Source organism: Octopus bimaculoides, chromosome 4, assembly GCF_046866305.1.
Source record: "Octopus bimaculoides isolate indiv1 chromosome 4, ASM4686630v1, whole genome shotgun sequence".
Taxonomy (NCBI): Eukaryota; Metazoa; Mollusca; class Cephalopoda; order Octopoda; family Octopodidae; genus Octopus; species Octopus bimaculoides.
The window spans coordinates 32,483,385-32,498,179 of NC_142931.1; the positions used below are offsets into that span (position 1 = coordinate 32,483,385).

The 14,795-nt window shown below is 34.6% G+C and overlaps 1 long non-coding RNA gene across 1 annotated transcript in view; it reads left to right on the forward strand.

Annotated features, from left to right (window-relative positions):
• LOC149136005 (uncharacterized) overlaps window positions 1-14,795 on the forward strand; it is a 32,284-nt gene that overhangs the window by 16,551 nt on the left and 938 nt on the right. The window contains exon 3 of the long non-coding RNA XR_016241454.1: window positions 14,348-14,795. This exon is cut by the window's right edge and continues 938 nt beyond it. This is a non-coding gene — a long non-coding RNA (uncharacterized LOC149136005). The remainder of the gene's footprint in view (window positions 1-14,347) is intronic.

The following is a 14,795-nucleotide window of genomic DNA, read 5'->3' on the forward strand; positions in this document are numbered from 1 at the left end:
ATTTGACTACATAAATACGTACATACATACATGCATACATACATACATACATACCTACATACATACCTACATGCATACATACATACATACATGCATGCATGTATATATACATGCATGCATGCATATATACATGCATGCATGCATACGTACATACATACATACATATAAACTAGCAAGTTTTAGGGAACAATAAATATTCCATACCAGGTGAGACAACTCCTCTTGAGATGATGATGAAAGATTTCAATATTTCATCATTATTGTGGCTATGTGTGTGTGTGTGGAGTTTTCAGGACATTTATAAGGAAAAAGAAATAGATATAGTCTTTTAGCTGTTTCTGAGATGTTATGGATATCCCTTTATCAGAGACGATGTGAGATGGTTAAATAGAGGTAAATATTTCAGTTTGAAATAGGAATTATTATGGAAAAGGAGGAGATAGGGGAATATAGAGGGAAATAGGAGAAGGAAAGTAGAAATATAAATATAAAATATATGAAGATATTGTAGTTGCAGTTCCATTATTCAAGGAAAGTGGTGTATAGAAGTGGTAAAAAATTTCCTGTACATGGTATGTAATTTCCAATTAATTTCATGTAATTCCATGTTTAGTCATTTTAAAGTATGCGGCTGTGGACTCGGTGCTGCTCATTCGAAAGGGCCTTGTGGTGTGAATGAAAATTTGAGAATGTATTAGTAGTATTTGTGGATAGATGTTGGAGGGTGAGATGTGTATGTTTAGAATGAGATATGTCAAAATGGAAATAAGAAGAGAAAATGAGAGGAAAAAGGGAAAAGAGTGAAAAATCTGAAGAAAGAGTGAAGGGAGTGAGAAAAGTGTTAGTTGGTGGTCAAGATAATGTGAGGGGAGGATGGGAGAGGAGTGGAGGAGATATAGGAAACCTATGTACCATGTACAGGAAGCATTTTTACCTCTTCTATACACCATTTTCCTTGAATAATGGAACTGCAACTACAATATCTTCATATGTTTTATATTTATATTTCTACTTTCCTTCTCCTATTTCCCTCTATATTCCCTATCTCCCTCTTCTCCATAATAATTCCTTATTTTGAACTCAAATATTTACCTCTATTTAACCATCTCACATCGTCTCTGATGAAGGAATATCCACAATATCCCAGATACAGCTGTAAGACTATATCTATATCTATTCCCTTATAAATGTCCTGAAAATTCCCCACAACCTTGGCTTTGTTATCTCATTTTGTCTAATATATATATATACATATGCATGCTAATACAACACCCACATTAGACTCCTCACTCGTATCACTATCGAACCAATAGTTTAACACCGTAAGTCCATACCACTTACTTAACATTACCAGCCACTCTTTGGGTCTTCTAGATACCAATACCTCTCGTATATATATCTTGAATCTTGAGCTTCCATATGGTTTCTGTTGTGTAGTTTCATTCATAAGGTATTAGTTGGCTCAATACTATAATAGAAGACACTTGCTTATATGCACAAAGCAGACCAGAACCTATTATGTTTCTGTTAGAAGACTCAAAAGTTTTATGCCTAATTTTTATGAAATCTAACTCCATTCTTATTTATTTCATGGTAGTTTATATTTTTACAAACATGAAATATTCTGACATCAGTTGAAGTTTGCTGAACAAATTATAGTACAAATATTTTTAACAATTAGCTGCTCTTCATCGTAATAACCAATTGACCACAACATAGTTGATAACACATTATATATTTGTACAGTGGACTGAAATAAGTATATTAATCTATATAGTCTAAAGTTGCAATGCAAATATTTGAGAAAGAGAGCTTTAACCATTTATCATATATTAACTTAAATGTAATTTAAAGTCTAAATCATATTCAAGACTTTTTAGTATCCATGACTGTTTTCTGGTTCTTTGAGTCTGGTGGGAAGAATTTATCTTCTGATCAGATACCTGGTTTGAATTCTTGCTACAGACTGGATTCTACTAAAACCATCCATGGACTGTTTTGTCATTTTAAATCATTGAATTGGATGAAATCTATTACCCAAAAGTACATAGATGTAAATCACCATACATTTATTAATCTATGTGCAACTTTCAAGAAGTTACCTAGAATTTAATATTCTAAACCACTCCCACTTCACTCTACATACACCTCACACATAGCACGTACACATGCATGCATGGATGCACACACACACAGAGCTTGTATGATATACTTGCTATATTTGATGTCTGAAATTCATTTTATTGTTCTTGTTCCTTTCACATTTGACTATCGTCAAATCTAGTTTAATTTTAAATTGTTTATTGCATCTTAAAGTGAATAAGATGTTCCTTGTGGATCCCACAGGTGTCAAGTTACAATGTGAATAATGTCCCTCGTGAATGTAATTTTGAACTGAGCACTCTTGAGGTTTTTCATCACCTCATGGTATTAGTCTGGGTGGATATAAGCCTATCCCTGGTGGTACATTCTGCATTGTTTCCTCTTGCATCCAGTCCGCATGACTAACTGCTATATATAGCTTAAAGAACTTGGATTCAGAAGCCACTGTCTTTCTGTTCAAGGAGGCAAAGTAGAAACAAATGAGGTAATTATACAGCTGTCTTCTTTGTATGATATTTCTGAAATACATTTCCTTTTTCATATTCCTTTTGTGTTTAACTATTGTCTAATCCCAATTAATTTCTAATTACATGTTAAGTGAGTAATATTTCATTAAATTAAATTAGTATGTGCTTTGACAGGCCTATCACACATACTTCCTCCTGTACACACTCACACATATGCACATACAGATACACACACAAAATTGTGCATATACATTCACATACAGATCAACTCAATGTATTTTGTATCATATGCTGATTCTAATTTCTGTCAAAAGCTTGTCTTGTCCTGAAACTAGCATGATATGATACCATCTCATGTCTTGGAAGGATATGCTAGTGAAGGTTCAAAGGAAGAAAAAGTGGAAATTATAATGAATATATCTTTCATTGAAGCAATACTTAGATGATTTGGTAAGTTTTTTAATTGGATTACATCCAATGGCATGACATAAGATATTTTCTACATCACACCCCACAGCAGTACTCAAGAAGACCTATACTCCACAGTAGTACACAAGAAGACCTGTACTCCATAGCAGAAGTGTTAAAACCACTCCCCCTGGTGAAGAGGATTGGCCTACAATACTTCTGTGCTGGTGCTATGTAAAAAGCATTTGTGCAGTGCCACGTAAAAAACACCTGGCACAATCTGAAAAGTGGATGATATTAGGAAGGGCATCCAGCAGCAGAAACCATGCCAAATCAGACTGGAGGCTGGTGTAGCTCTCTAGCTTGCCAGCTCTGGTGAAACTGCCAATCCATGCCTGCATGGACAATGGATATTAAATGATGATGATGATGATGATAAATTTACTCAGTAAAGTCTCATTCCACCTACTCCAGACCCACAGAACTTGAAACGTTGTTAGTTTTGCATTGCTTACAATGATGGATTACATAGCACCCTATAGTACCTTGGTAGAAATGAAATAACCAAGATAAAGTTAAGCATCTTAACTATGTCCATAACATAATAGTGATGAGAGGTTACATGCTCCTGACTTCATTGGTGAGAGTCTAATACATTATTAATGCTCTCATTGATTTGTAACATAAATACAAGACCTCACACTATTTCAGATGAGGTAATAATGAGTCATATCAAACCAGTATTTAACTGGTTCTATTTTATCCACTTCAAAATAATAATAATAAAAATAAACTTTAATCATAATTTGAGCTCAGAATGTAAAGGATTTGATTAAATACTGTTTGGTATTTTGTCCATAGTTCTGCCAATTCTGTTAATCCTCTCAATCACAGCATAAAGAGAATGAGGTGATTATAAATGAGGACCAGAAGTAGATTTGTCTTAGCTTCTATATGAATTCCAATATATAACTTTACTCTGAAGACAAAACCCAATTATCATTATTCCAGCTTCACTGGGTTAAGATTCAACTCGATTGCTACCTTCTTTCTGCTAAAATACATAGCCTTTCTTTCATAACTATAGAAACAATAAAAACTTAAATAGAATAACTTTATTCTAGTTGAGCAAACCTCCTTATGCTTTGAAACTGGATGCGAATGATTTCCCTCAATATCTATAGCAACATACTTCCAAATTACGAAAATGTTGCCTATAATCTGTAGAGGTTTCAGTGATATATAAGAGGGGAAGTAGTATTTTATACACCATAAGCTTTGTCATTTGTCTCAAATCATGATTTCCATATACTTGTTTGCTTAGATAAGTAGAGTTTACACCAATGCATTTTATACAGTGTTGAGTGCTGTATGAATACATGCATGGATTATGGAACTGTCCTCAATGCAACAGAAATAATCATTACAATCCATGTAATGCAGCTTACAATGTTATTTATGAAAACACTATCTTTCTTTAAGTCATTGCAGTCGGCAAATACACAAATATATACTGCACTTATCAGTCCTTCTGTCTACCATGCTGTGTTTAGTTTATGATATTGGCAACTGAGTGTCCAGTTAGGGCAGTAATATTGTTGGTCAAGCTAGAATAAAATGAGATAATAATATTATATACAATCAAATAATATTTCCTAGTTAAAGACATTCGGTAGGATGAAAATGATAAAGAGAGAGATATAAAAGAAGGAAATTTAGTAAGAATCAGAGAGTGACAGTAAGAGAATAAGGGGGGTTTAAACAAGCAAATGCTAGAGATAGAAAGTAAAATTGATTAAGGAGAATTAGAAGAGAATGTAACATATAATAAGATATCAACAATTTATAAAATCCCATTTTCTTACTACAACTACCACCATCAAACCATCTCTACTACCACCACCACCACTACCACCCTGGGGCTCTTCAGAAAGCAATGGTAATATATTGGTACACCAATAGATCCTAAATTTGTTCTTGGAAAAATTCAATAAAAGCATTCTCCCACCTCTCATAAATCTGAGTTATATATGTATGCTATTTTAGTTTGATCCACTACACTGCAAAAAGTCATTGAATGACTGCTAAAGAAGGTGAAGTTTACTAGGAAAGTTTAGTGGTGGTGGTGGTGGTGGTGTAGAGACAGATAGAAGTAAAATAAATAAATGATATAAAAACCACAAAATGAAACAATGAAAATAACAGACAGCCAAAACCTCATAAAATGTGTTGAATTGCTTTCTATAATGGCTTGCAATTGTCTGCATTTGAGTAGGTAATCTAGTTGAATGTCTATGCTCAAGGAACAACTGTTGTTACCAATTTCATATTATCTATCTCCCTTCTCAACCAGAAGTAGACATTTTAGTTTTGGTTTTGTACATCAATTCATATTTCTCTTTCCAATTTTACAGCCAATTGTCAAATAACGATCTCTCTCTCTCTCTCTCTCTCTCATTTTCATTTTTTCATTAGTATTTCTTTTATGTTTTTATCCTACATATCTATGGTTTTTATCCTCATCCTTTCTTCCTCTTTCTATTCAGTAATTTTTTTGAATGACATTTTGCAAACATGAAAATTCACTAGAGATATTTTTTCGCCCCATTTCTCATATAGAAATCTACATGAGAATTACCAAATATAAAATCCCAATATATAACTTTACTCTGAAGACAAAACCCAATTGAGCTGAAAGCATTTTATTGTAGATGGTTTGGAGAAGATTTTCTGACCAGCTCTTTTCAAAAACTAAAAAAACAACAAGGAATGAAAAACAAATCTGTTAATAGAATCAGAGCTGGTATCAAGTCATGATGATTTGTATACTTATTTAAATTATCCCCATTATAATTTCCTACCTAACATTGTACAAGCTAGGCTATTAAAATGAGATGACTTGATGACAGTTATGTATTTTATAGGAAAAACTGAAGCACTTGATATTCTCTGACAAAAAAAAAGTGAGGAAAGAATGAAGAAAATTGAAAAAAACCCCCAAAAACTCAGAAGAAATGGAAATGGAAAGAGGCAGTATAAGACAGAAAGATGTTACAGTTGTAAAAGTTACCACTTTTTCAAAACAAATTTATTATTCTACTGAAATTGACTTATATCAGCAAGTTTTATCTGAAGAATGTGTACTGTGTTTATGACAATAATACACTTTGCTCACCATGTATGTGTCTTTATATAGATATCATGGTGTCTCTCACCATAAAATGGCTGTGCAGCTGACTAGCGACTTGTTAGTTCCAAGTAATGAGTTTAAAACTTTCTTTGGGCCTAGAGTAAGTAACAAAGAACTGTTCTAGTGTACTCTTCCTGTGAGATATTCGACTCAGTATTAGGCAGTAACATGATCATGTGGTTAAGAAGTTCAAATGTTCTGTTTGCTAACATGTGGCTCTGCATTTACTCCATAAGACAAATGTCTTCCATCATAGCATTGAGTAGATTCAAACTTTGTGTATGTTATTTTACTCAGAGAAATTGTATACAAACCTGTCAGATGAATTGTTTTCATTTGTTAAAACTAGAATTAATCTGACCCTAGATTAACACCACTAACTAGCTATTGGGAGTATTAAATGGAGTTTACAATATTGTAAACATTTAGACTGGTTGTTTGATCTAAGGATATCAAGACCTCTTTCTCCCACAAAACTCAGAATCCCTGAAAAGGTCTAGGGATGCAAACTGATAAAATATAAAATGAGAGATCACAGATGTTCAAGTGTTTATTCTAATCAAATCAACCCTGTTTGCTTAGATCCATGATCAAAAATATTCCAGTTATGGCCATTGCACCTTATCTAAAAGAACATGATCCAAAGCATCTTACTTTTGTAAGATGTTACATTTTAATAGTGGAGGCGCAATGGCCCAGTGGTTAGGGCAGCGGACTTGCGGTCATAGGATCGCGGTTTTGATTCCCAGACCGGGCATTGTGAGTGTTTATTGAGCGAAAACATCTAAAGCTCCACGAGGCTCCGGCAGGGGATCGTGGCGAACCCTGCTGTACTCTTTCACCACAACTTTCTCTCACTCTTACTTCCTGTTTCTGTTGTGCCTGTAATTCGAAGGGCCAGCCTTATCACTCTGTGTCATGCTGAATTTCCCTGAGAACTACGTTAATGGTACACGTGTCTGTGGAGTGCTCGGCCACTTGCACGTTAATTTCATGAGCAGGCTGCTCCATCGATCGGATCAACTGGAACCCTCATCGTCGTAAGCGACGGAGTGCCAACAACAACAACAACAACATTGTAATAAAGGATTTTCACTGCTATTTCTGGCTTGAAGTCCATACATACCAGTGAGGGAATGTCTATGAAGTGACTTGGCATGCTAGATATAGCAGTTAAATTAATATTTAGATTACATATTACTGTGTTAAAATAAAAACGCTGCATTGGGCAATATAGTCATGTATATTTAAAAGTTGACAGATGAGGGTTGAGATGCGATAAACAATAACTTCTCTAGTATTCTTTAGTCTACAAAGTAGCCATTCCTTTAACTTTCATTTTCAGTTGAATTTTTACACATGTCCATCAGTAAAAAGCATAATCGACAGACCATTTGATTATAGCTGTTACTATAAACTAGTTAAGGAAGACAGAAGGTGAGTAATGATCATTGCCATCATCAGTATCACCACAACCACCACCATCACCACCACCACCTCTCTCACCTCCCTTGATGAAATTAACATCATGATTCCTTCACAGTTCCACTACCTATATTTTCTTTCATTATCTTCATCATTGTCTTTCATCTCCTCCCACACTCTGTTCATCCACTTCACCTCTGCTATTATCATTATCAATTAATATCTGATTAATTCAAGTTAGCTTATTTGCTTCAATACTTTTAAAAAATTATAAAATATAACCATCATATTTTTTTCAAAATAAAATTCTATTAGAGGAAAAAAATGCAAATATAAAACACAAGGAAATACAAAAAATATACCAAAAACATTGAAAACAAAAGCAACCGTCATATCAAACACAAGAGAGCAAAACAAAAAATCTCTATCCTCTATACATCACCATAACAACCTTATCATATCTGAAAGTCTGGCGCTTAACAGATTGTAGTTGCCAACTGCTAAAATTATCCAAACTTACCATTCTTAATAGGCTTGCAGACTAATTAAAATGTAATGATAACCTGCATGCAACAAAAGAGGAATTTCTTCCTTTGTCTTAAAAGAAATTTTTTTTTTTTGTTTTCAATGTCTGTATGTGAAGGGAAGGGGGGGATTTTTTGTTTTTTTTTTTTGTTTTAACATTTTTCAAACTCAGATTATTTCAAACAAATAAACGGCAATGAAATCATATGAACACACTCACATACACACATGTGTGCATACACACACACACACACACACACACATGCATAAGTATATATGTACGTATACATCTATACACACACACATCACAAACACACACACTTACATACACACATGTATATACACTACTATATATAGCAACAAACAAAAACATGAAAAGAAAAAAGAAGGCAAATTATAATATAAATAACAAAAATGGGATAATCTTTTGAATTGGATGTTTCATGTTAGCTGTTGTGTTTCTTGCTTCTGATTGTTGTTCTTGATCTGGACACTGTTATGTTTGTTATTGCTGTTTTTGTTGTTGTTACTGTTGAGGTTTTAAGACTGCCAATAGCATTTGCATTCTTAGTAGAATAATTACAGAGCTAATGAATACGATAATTAGTTCCTAGCTTTGGATATTGTCACTTCAGTCTTGGAGACTAGTTTGCTGATCAGAGACAGCAGTCACTATGTCTGCCTTTACTATATCTCTACAGATAAGCCGAGAGGCTTATAGGAAGCAAAAAGGAAAATTAAACAAAGAAATATGCTGTTCAGCATATTGGAGAAACATTAAAACTAATACTTCATACATTGATAATGATCATAGAGTGACAAGGAGTAAAAATATTAAACATAATAAAGAATGAATGGGAGAAAGAGTAAAAGAAACAAGGGAGGGGTAAAGAGGGGAAACTCCCCTTATGAAATGAAACATTTCAGAAACATGCTTCATGTACAGACATATGCTTAGGAACATACACACAACTGGCTCCCTCATGATCAAAAGTTAAGTGTGAAGGGATGTTTTATTTCTGACAGTTTAAATTGTATAGTTATTTTATGTTAGTATTTCCTATCAATCATGTGACCTCTTTTGTATTTTCCTCTCTCTCTCTCTCTCTCTCTCTCTCTCTCTCTCTCTCTCTCTCTCTCTAACAACCTTCTAGTCTATCTATCCACCCACTGAACAAACCAGCCAGCCAGCCAGATTTCTTCCATTGTCCTTCAGTTTATATACCATCTCTCCCTCGCTCTCTCTCTAGCTCTTACAATATTCATTTATTGTCTTTATGCATCTTCCATTCTACCCCTCCTTTTTCCCTTTTATCTCTCTCCACGCATACATACACTATATATTTATGCCTATAAGTTTTTGTATATATAATATACATCATATCAGGACAATTACCCCACCACCACCACCACACGAGGAAATTACCCCACCAAGGACAATTCCCCCTGATGGCAACTACCTCCTAGGACGATTACCCCACTTGGCTAATTACCCCCTCTCTAATATAATAAGAAGTTTGAAATAATCATCTGTTGTCCTCGGGGGTAATTATCCTTGGTGGGATTATTGTCCATGGTGGGTACATGTCCTAGACTCAAAATACATAATACAAACATGCACACATGTGCATGTATACACACACACAAATATGAATGTATATATACACACATATATATTCTAGGTTTTACAAATGACACTCCATATCCTTACATCTTGTAAGGAGCGATTAAAAGGGTTGGCATCAAAAAAGACATCCAGCTGCAAAACGCTCTCAAAATGTCCTTTCCAACCCATTCTACCATAGAGAAGGGGATAAAAATGGGATGAAGATGGTGACGACGATGAATGTGTATATATATATATATATATATATATATATATGGGAGAATATACAAATAATAACAACAGACGAGGACAGGTGGTGTAAATAACAAAAGGATATATTAGTATGACGCTCGGGAATACGGAAAGTCTTTGACGTTTCGAGCTACGCTCTTCAACAGAAAGAATACGGAGACAAGGAGAAAAAAAATTGAATAGTGTTCAGTCAACGGTCAATCATAATAATATATACCTTCTGTCTTTTACTTGTTTCAGTTATTAGACTGTGGCCATGCTGAGCACTGCCATAAGGAATTTTAGTCAAACAAATCGACCCCAGTAAGACCAGTACTCATTTGTATTGGTCACTTGCACTGAACTGTTAGGTTATGGGATTTAACTACACCAACACTTGTTGACAATTGGTGTTGATGTGTTTATGTCCCCATAACTTAGTGGGACATACACAGATACAAATACGCCCCCCCCAAAAAAAAACACACATACAAAAGGCTTCTTTCAGTTTCCATCTATCATATCTACTCACAAGGCTTTGATCAGCCTGAGGCTATAGTAGAGGACACTTGCCCAAGATGCCACAGAGTGGAACTGAACTTGGAACCATGTGGCTGAGAAGCAAACTTCTTACCATACAGCTACACCTGTGCTTATGATATAATATATCTACACACACTTTTATATATAGTTGCTTTACCTCTCCATCTATCTTACTTTACCTCTTTCAAGTATCTCCTCCCGACACGATATTTCTCTCTCTGTCTAAATATCTTTACTTTCTCTGTTACTGCTTCTTTCATATCTTGTTTACTTACTCTAGTTCTATTATGAAAATCAAAAATTATGATGAATTATTTCCAATATATAATAGACTGTAGTTAGAATGAATTAATTTCTGTTTTGTTTACTCCATAATTTTCTGTTTTCTTTTAATTTAAATTTTCATGATTTTAGTTTGAGCATCCCATTGGAAGCTAAAGAGACATGGAGACAGGAAACCTACTAAAAATTAAGTTGATTATATTATTTAATAAAGTAATGTGAAATAATAAACAAAAGATTTAATATAAACTGGTAAAAAAATAATATTTTAACATGTAATTAAAATCTTTTAATTCCATTAATATCACTATGCAAATTCCACATTCTGTTTCTCACCACCACGACCACCATCAAATATTAATCCGTAAGTAAATATATAAACTACAAACAAACACTTTTTACTTTAATAGAGGAACTAATTATTGCAGCAGTGATTGCAATGGTGTCATTAATGAAAGAAATATCTGCATGTATTTCTTAATTTCATGCATGCATGAATATAGGTATATGAATCTGTATAATACTGCTGCTGCTGCTACTGCTGCTACTGTTGCTGCTGCTGCTACTAATAGTACTACTACTGCTGCAGCTACTTCTACTACTACTACTACTACTACTACTGCAGCTACTACTATTACTGCTGCTGCTGCTGCCACCACTACTACTACTACTACTACTACTACTACTACTGCTGTTGCTGTTGCTAGTCACCCAATTTCACCATCATCACCACCATCGTTGCAATGATCATCATCCTCACCACCACTACCACCATCATCGTTTATATTTGTTTTCCACGGTGGCATGAGTCAGAGAAGTCCTCATAATCCAAGTTAGTCCCTAATGAGTAGTGCTGCTTTAATAGACAGGGCTTAGAACCATGTCTTGCTAATATTTTACATTTTTACTTGATACAAAGCATGTCCAGCTATGTATGGACATCCTTCTTATCACCAACCCCTTTGCAGAGTGTATTGACAGTATTTCGCAATAGCTTCTCATGTAATTACATTGAGATGCATGATTAAAGGGTCATCTCACCTGAACACTTTCACTTCTCATTCACCAAAAATTTTAAAAAGTACTGGGTGCATTTCATCATGGTACCAGCATAGGAGGGATTGCATAAATAGACCTTGTTACTCCAAGGGTTGTACAACATTTCTGTTTATATGTATGTCTCTGTCTGTCTGTCTGTCTCTTTCTCTCTTTCTCTCTATCTATCTGTCTGTCTGTCTGTCTGTCTGTCTGTTTGCCTATCTATCTATATCTACCTATCTATATATTTATATATCTCTCTTTTATCTATCTATCCATCTATCCATCAAGTTATATATTTATTTGTCTACTTGTCTACCTGCCAGCATGTCGGTGTGTATGTTTGTACAGATACATACATGCATGTGTGCGTACACCTATACATATATAATTATATATTCCCAGGAGTGACAAGTTTATAGGAATATGGCCAGAACACTTACAATAAAGTATTCAAAATGATATACATAATTGTCAATACATTCAACAAAAAATATTTATTGTTTCACCCATGAGATCTTCAGGAACAACCATCAGTTTTGGATTTTGCTAGTTTTATAGAATCAATGCAAAAAAAGAAAAGATTACATTCATACCCTAACCAATTCCTACAGTTGTCACCTACTCTTCCCTCACTCCTCTATTGATTATCCCTTCAAACCTTGTTCTTCATTAAGTATGTTCATGCCCTCGTTAATTCCTTATCTCTCATTCTCTCATACACGTTTGTAACCTCTACCTGCCTATATACCTAGTTCTGTCCTCATTTTCTTCCACTTATATCATATTTCAGGGATTCATGCTGATGCCTCTTCACTACTATCTTTATTTCCACCCTGATTACCCTCATCATCTCTTCCAAAATGTAACCATATAACCTCTCTGCAACAAGAATCCTTTCCTACTGTAGTTCTTACTCCCATACTTTGACCCTTCATCTCCTAGCTTAAAATCACCTCTCTCCTCCCCATATGTCTGTCCTTGCAAGCTACACAGTAACCTCACTAGTCTTCACTACTTCATCTTATGCTTTCCTAGGTTTCCCTCTTCCACATGTGTTACTCATATTTAGCAATTATCACTTCTTTGTGCAGCTATATAGACTACATGCATAGTCTTCTCTTTTGCACACTGCATAAAATGCCCCTCATACCCAATGTTTCTCTTAATAGAATTGCATTTTGTTATTCATAGATATTGACATTGAACATCCTGTGAAGCATGCTAGCTTAACTTCTCTCAAGTCGCTACATATATTATGCATTCACAAGCTACATTTCTCTACCATGTAGCATTGCTGTTTGTATACAAGCATCATATCATCTACCTTTTACCCTGAGCTCTTGTTAACAACAGAGTGAATAGCTCTCTGAAGTTTCTCCAGCCAGATTATATTCAAGCAACTATACTTTCTCACATCCTACTTCATTCTTAATTAGATCACTTAGGTAACAGAAACTTCTAAGAATGCTCTTTGGCATACAAGAAAACCCATTTCCCATGTATTCTTAGTATTTATTGCTCCAGTGCATCTGCCTCAAAGTCTCTATTATACTTTCTGTAATTCCACTGCACCTCTTAGTTGTCCATAGATCGCGATGAGTGCACCTACACTTTTTGTCTATATCAAACAGAAACATTTCCTGAATGGATCAGCATACTGTCAGTTTTCTTGCTTACTAGGACTTGAGTTTTTCACACACAATCACACATACTGACATCATGACCACATATAACAGCACAAAGGCAAAGACTGTAGCATATGCACGGATCCATACATACATGTGCACACGCACACATATACACACACACACACACACACATACACAAACAAGCAGGTTCAAAAAGTATTTACACGCATACAAAAAAAATATGTGGGCAGATGTTTGTATTTACATACAAACACCTGCTCATATATAAGCACATGTTCGCACAAATGTACATTTATGCCGATGGATAAAGGGGAAAATAGAAAAGAAGCAATTTAAAATAACTGGCTGCAAATAAATACAACAGTCATTTAAAAAGTAAGTAAATAAACATTAAAAAAGATAATAAAAAATAAATAAAAATAGAGAAATAAAACAAAGAGCAAATTAGCTAATTAAGGACATGAAAAACAGTGACATATAAATAAATATATGTACTCATCAACCTCTCACATACGCACACATACACACATTCACTCACACACTAAATGAAATAAACATGCATATATATATTATATGAACACACTTGAGTGTGCGTACATTTTTAGATGTACAGACAGATTGGACACAATGAAAGATGCAGGAAAGCAAATATGGAGGGATGTAAATGAAAGGCAATGCCATTGCCAAATGTTATAAATTAAATGAAATGGTATTAAACTACGCTCAATACTAAAGACCTCTTGTGTGGAGCGTAGCAGACAATTTTTTATGACATTCAGAATGCTGTATAGGAAGCAGAGTGCATGCTGTATAGGTAAGAGAAAGGTACACAAGAAAAAGTTTATAATAATAAGAATAATAATATTTTCTATTATAGGCACAAGGCCTGAAATCTTGGAGGATGGGAAGAGTCAATTACATCGAAACCAGTGTGTGACTGATGCTTGTTCCATCAACCCTGAAAGTTGACCTCAGTGAAATTCGAATTCAGAGCAGAAGGATGGCTCCCGTAGCATTTGATCTTAACTGATTAAAAGTGTTATCATGTACATTGTTTTGTCCTGGTATAAAACATGGGCTACAGCAAATATTCTTCTCAATACCAGATTTACTTGTCAGTTGAGCATGTCCCTTAATGGCTGATGATATGTTCATCTGTGATCAAGAGCAGGAATTGTCGGGGAGCATCATAGCCATGTGTTTTGAGGAATTCTTTGGGGTTTCAATAATTCACCTCTGGAAACATGGGTGTTTCATTCATCATCCTTAAACAAACCTTATTCAGGTACCTTTTGAGAAGGATGGGCTACTCAACCTGAAGAAAA